This window comes from Falco naumanni, chromosome 9, assembly GCF_017639655.2.
Source record: "Falco naumanni isolate bFalNau1 chromosome 9, bFalNau1.pat, whole genome shotgun sequence".
NCBI classification, from domain to species: domain Eukaryota; kingdom Metazoa; phylum Chordata; class Aves; order Falconiformes; family Falconidae; genus Falco; species Falco naumanni.
Window position 1 is genome coordinate 30938263 of NC_054062.1, and position 13445 is coordinate 30951707.

The following is a 13445-nucleotide window of genomic DNA, read 5'->3' on the forward strand; positions in this document are numbered from 1 at the left end:
AAATCGGTATGTACTGGACATCCTAGTATTCCTGTTTGTTTTTCAGAGCAGCTGCTGTGTCTGAATGCCTGATGCAGTTTGCTGGCGTCTTATGGCTTGAATGTGACTCTTGTAGAGGAGCTGCTCCATTACTGTGGAAGGCAATTGGCTTTGCAAGCAGGTTAGCATGTACAAAACCTTTCTGTCTGGATCCAAGTGTCTGCTTTAATAAGTAAATAGTCCTGAAACCTGCTGCACGATACTCCTTTAGAAATAATCTGAGCTACTCTTCACCTAAATGGAGTGGCAAGAATATCAAAAAGATGAAACACAAATGTAGCGGCTCAGTGTTATTAGCCTTCAGGCAAGAAAATCTGCTTCTGCTCTTTAAAACAGCTCATGGCAGTATTACATATAAATAGCAGTCCCTCTCTGAGGCTTCTCCCATTGCCTGCAGCCTAAATTGGATGACTTCCTAGTGGTGGTAGCCGCTAATGGTGAGATTAAGTGGCAGATTAATTGACTGGGAGTTACTGAGAGTGGTGTGGTTATGGAGAGCAACCTATCTTCACTCTTTTGCAGGGGAAATTGAGTTTGGGGGTGCTGCCACTCGAGCTTCTTTCATGAGAACCAAAATGCCCAATTTAACAAAACGCCAGTGCTGGTGCGCATTATAAAGACAGAGTTGCTAATGCTTTTATGGCAGTGAAGAGATGAGTTAGGCTGTAATTGGTGGCCTCTCTTTTCCCTTGCAAGTCCAGAGAGGATTTTGTAGTTATTCCTGTGTTTAGTTGTTCTGCTTTATTGGTTTTAATTCAGTATGAAACAGTATTTTATACTGCCTAAGAGAAAAGTACCATATAAACGGGGTTTCTTGTATGCTAAGAGTGCTGCAAATGTAAAGAAATATAACTCCTTAGCCTCACTAGGATGACTTGCTTTGATGTTTTGAGATGCTGGTCTAATTTTCAAGTTCAGAGCTGCAGGATTTTTAAAGACAAAACTGTAGGTAAGCGGAGCATTTGAGCTACCGTTAAGACCAGGAGATCCGTGCAGTGAATTTATATTGTTTCAGGACTGTCTCTTTCTGAATCTATTGCATTATGCTAAACTCTAGCTTGGCAGCTACAAATGAAATAGTCCCTTAAACCTTCCGTAGCTCCAGTATGAAGCATGCTTAGAGCTCTAGACCCTACCAGAAAATGAACGTTTGACCTAGCTTCAGACCTGGCCCAGCTTGAAGCAGAGGCCAGGCTAGCTGACCCCCAGAAGTCCCTTGCATCTTGGGGCTCTCTGTGGGTCTTGACACTGGACTTGATGACACAAGACAAATGTTGAAAAACACCTATGGTTAGAAGCCATAGTTGTGGATGGCCTTTAAATCCCTGTGAATAAACACATGCAGCAAGTGAGTTTAAAATTGTAGTGTTGTCTGTTTTTTGCTAGGTGAAGAGACTGCCAGTGCTCTGGCCAAAAATGTGACAGCTGTCATGGTAGATCTCAGCTGTGCTCTCCTTCTCCCTGTTCAGCCCCCAGCATGCTCAATGTATTTGCAATGAGAGGAAAAGGAGGAGGAGGTGTGCTAAACTGAGAACCAGTCAAGACAAATGCGCTAACAGTTGGATAGAAACATGTTTTATCTTGAGTTTTTGTACAAAACCCTGAATTCCACACAGAAACTTCCCTGGTCCTGAACTTCTTTTTAGGGTGAAATCTTAGTAGATAGGAGGGTCAGTTTTGTACTTCTGTCCATTACTGATGACCCCCACTGTCCTCTTTTTGCCAGACCACCTCCAGCTGTGGGAACAAGAAGTGTGGGAGATTTGAAGAAATTACAACTTTAATTTAATTCTTGGCCTTAAAATCAAAATCTTCAGGACTTCTGTTCTCTTACAGCAGCAAGAAGTAGTTACTGCCAAGTAAATGAAATCTTTTTTTCTAGTAAACTTAGAAGGTATCTTATGTCTGACTCTTCTTGCTTTGTTATAAAAGAGGAGAATCATTCTCTGTTTTTTAGAGGTGATACAGAGCATTTGTGGAGCTGAGGGTTTTTTGAAGCATTCATTCAAAAAGGTGATGTTAAAGAAAGGGGAGGGGGGCAAAACTTGAGGGAGGTGGAGACTGTAAGAGATATTAAAGAATCTGATTATACCTGACAATCTGATGAAACACCTCCTGACTGGTCTGTTACCATTCCCAGTCTCTGATCCCAGTGTCGCATTGAGAAAGCAGAATTTGAGCCAAACCATAGCAAAGGCAAGCTAGCAAGTACTGGAAACTGAATCCTAGTCTCTAGTGAGATACAGCATGTGTTAGTTGTCTCCTGCTGAGCTGATGTGTGATATGTCAACATGGTGACATTGTGAGTTTCTGCTGTGGATGGTATCTTAGACAGGACAGAGATGCTTCTTCTGAATGCTTGTGGTTATCACAAATGATACCTTGAATGTGCAAATGAACTGGAAAAATGATCACAGAATCACAGGCTGGTTGAGTTTGGCAGGGGACCTTTTGGAGGTCATCTTGTCCAACCTGCCCTCGTCAAGCAGGGCTACCTAGATCTGATTGCCCAGGACCATGCCCAGCTGGGTTTTAAGTATTTCCAAGGATGGAGGCTCCAAAACTTCTCTGGGCAGCCTAGTGCCGTGTTCAACCACCCTCACAGTAAAACAGTTTTTCTTATGGTCTGATGTGTTTCAGTTTGTGCCATCTTGTCCTGTCACTGGGCACCACTGAGGAGAGCCTGGCTTCTTCCTCTTTGTACTCTCTCTTCAGGCATCTCTATACACTGATCGAAATCCCCCCTGAGCCTTCTCTTGTACCAGTTGAATAGTCCCAGCTCTCTCAGCCGTTTCTCATAAGAGATGCTCCAGTCCCCTAGTCATCTTGGTGGCCCTTTGCTGGACTCTCCGGTATAGGCATGTCTCTTTTGCACTGAGCACAGAACTGGACCCACCTAATTAACACTGTATTAGGAAAATGTCATTGTCAGTGTGCTGCAGAAACTTCCTCAATTGCTTCTACCATGCTGTGTTGTCCCTCCAGCAGGTATCAAGGTGGTGAAAATCCCCCATGAACACCTGTCCTGACCTTCCTAATAAGCCTGTGTGCATCCAGATGCTCATCCAGTTGTATGATTTATCTGACCATATCTCTGTGATCACAGACAGAGGTTGTAGCCCTGGCAAGTGCAGGCAGACCACCTGCCCATTCCCTGTGCTGCATGCAGTGGTGTAAGGGCACTAAAGAGAGGCACCCAAGGGTGCATAGTTCCCAGAAATGGTATGAGAGCTTTCCCAGTAATGCCCTGCAGGTACCTCCATATCTGCATACACACCTTCAGGTCTGTGAGTGAAGGTGGCTTTCCTGAAGTTGCATTGGACGTGCAAAAATGTGTGTGAGCTGCCAGGATGGCAGTGTTTGCCGAGCAGAATCAGCACATCTTCTGGCAAAAGCAAGCAATATGTGAGAAACTCCCTATTACTGGATGGATGCAATATTTATCTTCAGCCTGGCTTTAGTGTCTGAGTCAACGTTGTGCACGTAGCTTTAGAAAAATAAAGACTTTATTTCTGTCTCATATTCTCCTCTACTTACATTTTTCCTAACGTAACTGAATATCTACAGAAGGGCTGTATTTCTGCTCTGGTGTGTATCTATATATATACCCTGTGACGTTGCAAGAGTGTTTGCTTTGGAAGAAATCTCTTCATCTGAGCCAAATGGAAACATGCAACATAAAGCCTTCTTTTCTTCTCTGGGTAAGAAGAGGGGCCTGAATAGAAAGTAAGTTATCACTTGGGAAGGACAGGAAGCCTGTGAAGGTAAATGGCCTTATTCTGTTTAACTAATCCAGTAACAAACGCCTCCACAAACCTGAACTTTTAATTATGAGGTAGAATTGGAGGGTGGAGGTGTTAAACACTGGGGCAGTATTTTGGAAAGGACCTGTGAAACAAGTTGATGAAAGCCTTTAAGTTTGTCTCCTGGACTGCTTGCATGCACAGCATCCGTATGCAGGGATTGCTTGTGTCCCCTCGCACTCATTTGAGAAGTCCTGCAGCAAACTTAAAATTGCAGCGATTTGCATAGGTGATGCAGAAAGTCTTTTTCTTCTCCCCAAATATTGTTACTACACTATGGTGGTAGTGACTGACTTCTTTATAGCACAACTGACTTTCAACTGATTTTTGGCTTTCTAAGCAATTCAGAGCTCTGGCTTCTCAAAAACTTCCCAAGACTTTACATTTTTATTGTGCTCACTCTAAATCTAAAGCAATGAATTTGGATGAAATTTTTATAAAGGTGTAGGCCAAATAGTCTGTATTTAGTTTGTAGGATAGTTTGCAAACTAAGACTGTTGAGTTTTGGTTTAAGTGTGGTTTGCAGAGGTCTGAAACTGCATTTGCTACTTTTTGCTACTTGTGAGCTGTAGAAGACACAGAAAGTAGCACTTCTTGGCTTGAGGTTTTTCTAAATGCACAGCGTGAAGCTGAGCATGTTTGAACACTATTTTTGCAGAAATGCTAGTCATCAAGCAAATCTAACATTACTGCATAAACAGGGCAAGAAAGCAAGTCCACCTCTTTAGAAAGCTCAAGTATGTATGTATCTTTACCCTTTTGTACTCCCTATTAGATATCTTAAACTTGTTACAGCATTGCATTTTTGTGAACTGTAATTGAAGGGGCAAAACCTCTGACAGTGGTTTTTACCAAACACAATGTTTACCAGTCAACAGAAGGTCTGCAGAAATACTATTCTTGATTAGTGCTTTTTGTTGTGGATGGGGAAGAAACTAATCTCTCCTTTCTTTAGGAAATGATGGCACACAGCACAATAATACCCAAGTAATATCACTCTTCGGGAGTACTTAAGAAAGGTCTTTAAAAAGAAATGGTCAGTTTCTTTGCCTCAAGATTCTGAGAGCATGGGAACAATGGTGGTGTCCACAGTTTGATACACCCGCCTACCCCACCCAGTTTGCACAGTATCAACTTCAGTTATTTCTGAGTTTGGATAATCCACTGGGAATAACGAAGAAGCATTGGGGTATTGTATCAAGCAGAATTATTCCCCTCGTCTGTGCTTAGGCCATACAGGGACTTGCAGGATCAATAATGAGTTCAGAGTGGTGTGATGGTCTCCTGTGTGGGTTTTGAAAAGATGTAATAGTCTTTCTGTTGTGTGACTAGTGTCAGGAACAGAAACGCAAGTGTGAACACGGTAAATGCCAACAAAAACATATTTCATGAATGCCAGGGGAAGAGTATTTGGCTGTGGTTTGATTTAGAAATTGCTGCTCTGTGTGTGCTGTAGCATAGTATATGTATGGTGTAAATATACTTTTAGGGTTTTTTAGTATTCAGAGAACTCCTAGTAGTTTCTCTGCTAAGGATATGTATAGGCTGTGGACACATCCTTGGTCATTAAAACTAACCATAGTGGTAGAAATTGAGTTGAAATGATATATGCTGCTTACTTGCAAATCAAATCTATGTGCGTTCATCCTTCTAAAGTATCCTGAAGAGATTTAGAAATTGATATACATCAAGCCTCATCTGATGTGAATGCATGCTGCACTGAAGTAGAACTCAAAATGTGCCAGAAAATACAGACTTCAGCTTCTGCCTGAGGTGCACAATGCCTTTTGTGGTCAAAGCTGCTGAGACTTGGCTTCACTGTTCCTTAGGTTGCTGTTCAAGTTAGTGCTTGATCTTGTAGTCAAAGACACAAATTCACATGCCTGTAGGAAAGTGTACATGTAAGAAATGTCATGAATTGGGGTTTCAGTAAATGCTGAATTTGGCGGAGGGGGGGAGGATGATGTGTGTGGTAGGAAGCGGATTTTTAATGGTCCTGGTGGAAGGACCAGGCTGTCGCTTTTAATGTTTATACAGAACTGATGGTTGTGCTTCCTATAGGAATAAATTGGACTAGAGGAAACAACTGCCCCATCTGTAAATGTGTTAATCAGAGGGAAAACCCATAAATTAATTAAAGGCCCCATCTTTAAATAAGCAGATGGATGTAGAAGGTAGTACTGGGGTTTTATAATTTTGATGTAACAGAATCTAATACTTTCTGTGTTTGTACTTTGCTGTATTCTGTGTCCTGTGATCATAACCTTTGCTTCAGCGGCACAAGTGATGCTTCCCATAGGAAGTGTTATACGCTTGCCTTGTGGGACAGCCAAGCCTCCTGGGCCTGGAGCACAAAGCCTGTGCTAAAAGCAGCGAGCACTTTGGTCTTCTTCCTTTCTTGTTTCTCATACACATCACAGAGGTCAAGGTTATGAAAACAAGGTCGAACAGGCCAGCACCTGAAAATAGGATCTGGGAACATTTTTATCACATTTAGATCATTGGTAGAGATACAACTACATTTAGATTTTGAGTTACACCAAAACCAGCCTGTCCCTGTGGTGACATTGCTGTATTTACCCTCTTTTTTGGGAGGAGCATAAGGGAGCATATAAACACACTTCTTAATAAGCCGTTTGAACCTTTGGTGATGAATGGCTCAGGCTTCCTGAGCATCTTTTGCTTTCCTTTACTGCTCTGAACTCATCTAGTTATCCTTTGAACCCAGATAAACTCGTGGCACTTGCTGTGTGCTGAGGGTGGAAGTTGCAAGAAGAGGATGTGTGTTGTGATAATGGGATCGCGCAGCTCACCCATGTATAAAGTGGTGATAACGCCAGCTGCACCAACACAGGATATTGGAAATACAACACGCTGTGGTCCTCACAAATAGCTCCTTACTGCTTCTGTTGTGTTGTTCCCTTTGCCCTTGGGATGGAGGAAGTGGATGTTTGAAGCCCTAATTTGCAGTATTAATCCACATAATGCTTATTACTGAGTAAGGTGTTGAATAGGTGGGTATGTCAGAGTCAGTGCTGTTTAACCTGTGAATATTTACTTTCCGTTACATAAGAAAAAAAGGGGAGCTGGAGGCAGTGATTAATTGATAACTGGCATGTGTTTCATCTTTAGAGTCTTAAGAGTGGGGTATCCGTTGTTCTGGGTCTGCTACTTGAATATGAGAGAGAAGATGGTCATTGCATGAACAGCAGGTGTAGGTCTTGTGTTTGGGATAACTAATCATCCTGCTGAGGTGCTGCAAAAATGCATTGCAAAATTAATAGTTGGATTTCTCTCTGGTTTCTATTCTGTGTGACTCCTGTGGTGTGCAAAAAAATACTCAGGATGTGGAGAATAGGTTAGTTTATTTTTAACAGGAAAAAGCCCCCTCCACACCCAGGAGCCCTGTTGTTGACCTCTAGCATGAAACATGATCATATCTTAATGCTTGCTTCGGTTTTGGCTGGGTTGGTTTGGGGTTTGGTTTTGTTTTGGTTTTTGTTTGTGGTTTTTTTAAGATGCTAATTTTGCTTTTATTGGAAAGCTTGGCTCCTTTTAGGTCTCTTGGGTTAATAAGAAACTCCTTTGAAGAGCAAGATAGAGCGTCAGCAGAGCATGAAGTTGCTATTTGCAGCAGAGTGCAGTGCCGCTGCTGCGGAACAGAGGAAACTGGAGGAAACAGCCAAGTCTCTCATGTGTCTGCCCCTCCTTAGTGCGAAGATCATCATTAGTACAATTTCAAACATCACTTTTAACATAGGGATTGCTGGGCAGGCCTACAAGAAGGCAGTACTGTGTGTTAATGTGCATTCAGTATGAACTTTCTTTTCTGAAAGGAGAAGCATTTGCTTAGTAGTGCTCTGCACAAGCCCAAGTATGAACATTTTGGCTCCATTTATGCATAACAAATTAGTGACTTGCTATATGCAGCCAGCCATACTTAAAACAAGCAAAGGTATTTTCCTGAAAGATTCTTGACTGCTCCTTGGATAATGGCAGCAGCTGGCATCCATCATTACATGCCATGTTTCTGGATAAGGCCAGCTTGATTTGTCAAAAGCTTTAAAGAAGCCAGAGCACCGGATATGTGCCAAATTACTGGTATAGGAAACCAGGAGCATTGTAGCAAGATGTGGGGCAAATAACAAAGGAATTAACTCTTTGATGGAGAAATCAGTGTGCTACCAGTCTGTGTCCCATTACAGCATTTAGTGAGGAAACACTGTTGCCTGCCTGTAAACCAAAGGACTTTGGGTTGAAATTTTGGGTTTGGAACAAGTACAGTAAAATTAATGTTCTGAGGCGGTGACTTCTTTAGCCAGTAGATTTTGACACACCTGGGTAATGAGACTTCTCAGAGTTAAAAATAAGTGGATCAGAGCACAGGAGTGGCACTTCACAAGCTGGAGTGCTGTGGCTGGATGTGGGATGCAGTCACATGTGAACAACGCCCTGCCATGTGAAAAATGTCCTTCTGGTTGAGACTATGCATTTGTAAAGGCTGTCTTGTTTCTGTTTTTCTATTTTATGGAAAGCTTCATTCTTCTAGGTTAAAATGTGACTGCAGTGATATTAAACACTTGCTTTGAACTGGATATCTGATTGCACATCTGCTGTATGAAAGTGAATTGCAGTAACACAGTGTGCCACCTTGTTTTTCTCTACTCTTGCCTCTGGAGAGGTGCTAGGGGTTCAACTTCACAGAGCAACCTCAGCTTCTAATGGTAGAGCCACCACTGAGAAAATCTGGGTTTCTCTGATGATCTGAAGGGCAATTGTGGCATTTAATCAAGAACAGCAGAAGGATGTACACACCCTACAGCCCAGGGAAGCACACATGATAAGCGAAATGACTGATTTTGTCCATTTACAAAGATCATGCCAGTTAGATGAGAACTCCAGAGGTTTAAGCTGCTTATATGGCTTGGATGGTGCGAGTGGCATGGAGGCTCACTTCATCAGCAACAAAAGGTCCGATGTCCTGGCAGACGTCCAGGGAGTGTGGGGATCAGACTGGTGTCTCTGCCATCCTTTTACAGGTTTCAGTCACAGGAGGGATGCATGTGTGTGTGTGCATGTGTCTGTGTGAGCCTTCAGAGCTGTTGCTACGTGGTAGTCCTATGACTGTGCACGGGGTCACATGCAGAAGGAGAATGAACTGGGAGCTGCCCAGGAACAAGATCAGCCAGCCAAAGCATCAGGAGGTTGCAAAACTGATGTGAGGTCAAAGTACAAACACGTGTTCAAATACAACGCCACAGTGTATTTCTTAATTAGCTTTTGAAGGAAGAGCAGGGGCTATTTTCAGCTGAGTTTCCAGAATACACTGGTTTTCTACCAGCTTGTGTGAGCATCCTCTTTGTAAGTGATTTTAAATACACCTTTGTTCTTGGCACACATGCTTAAGCAAGTAGTTTTGAAATTAACTGCTTTGTTGGAGGAAAGATTTTTGTTGGTAACTTAATTCAGCTTAAAAGCAGGTTGACCTTTTTATAGGCAAAGAGAAGTGTGGTTTCCTCTGGACATTACTTGGTGAGTCACACATTACATGACACAGCATTCCTCTATGGAAACTTAATTGCTGGAGCTGATGAGTACATCAGTACTCTGGAACCACCCTTTGTGTTTGATACACCTAAACAACCTGGCATTTCTGGAAATTATTTTAATAAATACTTAATAGATTTTAAACTCAACCTTTAGGTTGTTTCTGGTATATCTCAGAGCCCCATTAAAGTAAATATGGTATTTTTTTCACATTCAAAAGCAACTGTCTGTTCTTAACAGCCTTGCACATAAGTTGTAATGGCTTAGTGCTGTAATCAGATGTAAAAGTAATAAATACTATTATTGTATTATATATGTAAGAATAAAGTTTCAGGTTATTTCTTAATAGGAAAGATGATAGACTGAGGGTGCTGTCCACTGCAGGGGTTTTTTTCAGTTTGTTTTTTTAAACGTACTGGCCTGTTCAAAATCATGTGTTATATCAAACAGGAACATACACATTTCCTGGTTGAAAACCCTCAGAAGACCGGGTGAAGCAGTGGTGGCCAGAACAGGTTTGTTTTAGCGATGAGCATTTTTGCATGTTTAATAAAAAGTACTTCATCTCTGGATCATAAAGCAGATGTGCTGAAAGGTCTCTGCCACAGCTGTTCAAAACTTAACAATGTCCTCAATTTTGTGGTTTTTTTTACAAGGATATTTCAGCTTAAGAAAAGTGGTTAAAAAAAACCGGCATGGAGCTGGAAGAAAATATAAGCTTGATATAAATAATAAGCAACAGGGTTTGTTGCATTCACAGCATCTCTGGAGAGATCTGCATTACAGATTGCACAATGAGTTTGCTATAAACTAGGTCACTTGTTTGGGGGGGTTGAAAGTGCTGAAAGAGTAATAAGCAGCAATTTTAGAGTGGTATGGGTTGTTCAGCATGTTCTGATACTAAATGCGAAGTAGAGGGTTTGATGCTTATGGCAAACAGTCATACACTGCAATTGCTAATGCTTCCTTTCAAATGAGCAGGTAGTCACGTTGTAGTTAAGACCCCAGATAGCTTTCCTCTGAAGAGAATGAGCTGTATATTCCAAATAGTGTATTTCAAATAACTTTTAAAAATTTGTCCTTGAGCTGTTGTTGAATGCGGTGTTTTAAAGTGTTTTGAGGCAAATGAAGATCAGAGTAACTTAACGCTCCTGTAGCACATTGGTCACTGATATATCACAAAAAAAGAATCAGGTTACTTGAAGTTAAATGATGAAAAAAATGCTTAAAAGGTTTTGGGGCATTCGTGGTGGATGTGTGGATTTATATCGCACATGTGAAGTGACATGAACATAACCACTCTGGTAGGTGTTGATCCTAGAAATCAGTAATCAGTCTTTGAACTTGTACCCCCTTTTGTATTGGTAATGGTTCTTGGTAGCCAGTAAGCCATGTGCCTCCCTGCTGGATCCTGTAAAAATGCTTCCTTTACATCTTTATGCTTTTTGTTTCTCAGCCATGCCCACAGCTCTGTTGGAGGTAGCATCACTGCTGTTTTCCTTCAGCTCTGTTGCAGTGCTTGGGACTTGGGGTTGAGTTTGTTTGATGGTGTGAATAAGTACGGGTTTTTTTCACTTGCACTAAGACTTTACTTTTCACCTTCGCTGCTGGATTTCATTTGCTGATGTATAGTTTCTTTACCAATGGGCAAGGAAAAAGGTGACTCAATATAGCCTGGTTACTCTGACTTTTTTTTTATATCTAAGCTGTCAAGGCAAGGAAGACCTTTCACCAGCAAGGCTTTTAGGAAGTGCTTCCTCTCTTGTCATGTATGTATGGTGCTTGAATTACCAAGAAACATTAGTGCTGAAGCTCAGTAGTGGCTATTTCTTTTACGTGCTAGCAGTCAACCTGAAATCTGCTCTTGGGTCACTTAACTCATGTCCTGATCAGGAAAGAAGCAAACAGGTCAATGCTCAGTGTCTGTCTCTCTTCTTTGGGCATTGTTACAGTCATCCTCATATTGAAGCGCGATGTGAGAAGGTGGAGTTGAAGCAGACTAACAGCCACTTAACTGAGAGCAGTACTCCCAGATGTTCAGTCCTATAGGAAGAAAATGATGTAATCACTTCAAGTGTCCTCTGTTTTAGCCCTTAGGCTAAATATGCCCTGGCTGAATTGTGTAGGAGAAAAAAAAAACAACCACCAAACCACTTTTGCACATACTTTGGCAGAATTCATTATGTTTCTTTTTATTTGTTCAGGACTTTATAGGGTATTAAGTTGTATCTGTCTGTACCCATGAAATGTTTAAATACACAATGATTAAATATGTTGAAAAGGTGTTCCCAAAGCTCACTTCTAATTACCTGTAATACTCGTCAAATTGTTGTCTCTTCTCCATTCTGGCCCCACCTCACTTGTGGGAAAACAGGGCTGGTTTTGTTATGTGCCTTGAGGTCACTGAACCCAAACAGTCATGGATCACTGGAGAAAAAAATTGCAAAGATAATATCTACTGGAGTAATAGAAGAGCATTTTTGTAAAATATGAGTGCATTTATTATCAGGAGCGAGTTATTAAGTTGGCCTATATCCCCACCAGGTGACTTCTGCTGTCCCATGAGTTGTGCAATGGCCCAAAGTAGACAGGAGCATCATCTACATGACAAGGAATCCATGTCCTGTAGTGTGTCTTCTAATTATTCCTTTGATTTCTCATATATGTGCTCAATAGGAGGAATTTACAGAATTGGTACCGATTGAAGTGCATCTAAAAAATATTTGGATAATGAGTAAAATACCAGTTCTACCCCAGAATCCCTCCTAGGAAGCAGGATGAGGTTGGGCAGATGGATTTATTGAGTGTTAGGAGCTCAGTTACTAAAAGACTACTGGGAAAAAGGCACAAGGAGCTCACTAGTGGCTCATCCACACTCTCTGTCTCTTCCCAGATTTTTAAAAAATAAATTTAAATTTGAAATTTAATATTAACTCTATTTGAAACTTAATTTTAATTGTAAATAAAATGGGCTGAGTTGGACATGACTCTCTGGCCTGCTGGAGGTGCAACTTAATTTACCTGTTAAAATCCTTCCTAAAAGAGCTATGAAAAAGGAAATCTAATGGCTAGTTCACTTGAGCTGGAGTCTGCCAGCTCCCATGTTAATGATGATCTGCAGAAAAAGAAGAATGAGCCTATATGGTTTTTAATTCATAAATTAGGGGAAAAGCTGTTTGAGAAAGGGACAAGTTGGACCATTGAAGCAGTGTGATTTTTTTTTTTTTTTTTTTTTTTTTTTTTGGTGTTGATATTTAAAACAAGAGACTTCTAAATTAATTAAAGGCAGGGGAATTGGCTGGGCTCACCAACAAAACACAGTGCTTGCTGTGTTCTCCTTGAATTGGTGCTTGAAGACATACAATTTGATGTTCAGTGTCCTTCATCAAAACCTCCTCCTCACCCCTCTCCACACCAGTATTTGAAGGTTACTGACAGACCTGTGGTCTTTGGCTTCTCAGCTTTGTGGAGGAGCTGGTCATGAACGTGTCATTGCATTTGATACCTGGCTGTCTACGTGTGTTAGGAGTAAAGGACTGGTGGGCCATGCTCAGGGGCATGTATCAAAAAACCCAAACCAACTACTCCTTAAAAATACTTTTTATGCATGGCAAGATTAATATGGAAGGATTTCTGTGTGCGGCTTCTGGAAAAACTTTTTCCACCCTGTATTTCTTCGATGTGGCTCTGCAGATTCCTTGGTATTACTGGCAACAGGCTCCCTCTCTGATGGGGTTCAGAAAAGCTGATGATGCTATTTGTTAATGCTGGTGTTGTCTTTTTTCCCTACATTATTTCATCTGTGGAGTGGAAGCAGGTGACTTCATACGCCTCTGACTTCACTCCTGGACAGTATCTCTCTTGTGTACAGCAGCCAGTGGACTGTGTATTGGAACACACTCTGCTGGCACTGATCATGACATCGGTCTTTGCAACATGTGGCTTCCGGCCGCTTTGTACTGTGGTTTTGTACTCAATTACACAGACCTCCCGTTGTCCGGAGGCGAGTGACCAGTAGACATCCTCCACTCCCTCTCGTGCTTACCAGGGATGCTT

General features: G+C 41.6%; 1 protein-coding gene across 4 annotated transcripts in view; it reads left to right on the forward strand.

The window, feature by feature from the left end:
* The window catches only part of SGMS1 (sphingomyelin synthase 1), a 99430-nt gene that overhangs the window by 47524 nt on the left and 38461 nt on the right, over positions 1-13445 (forward strand). The window lies entirely within an intron of this gene.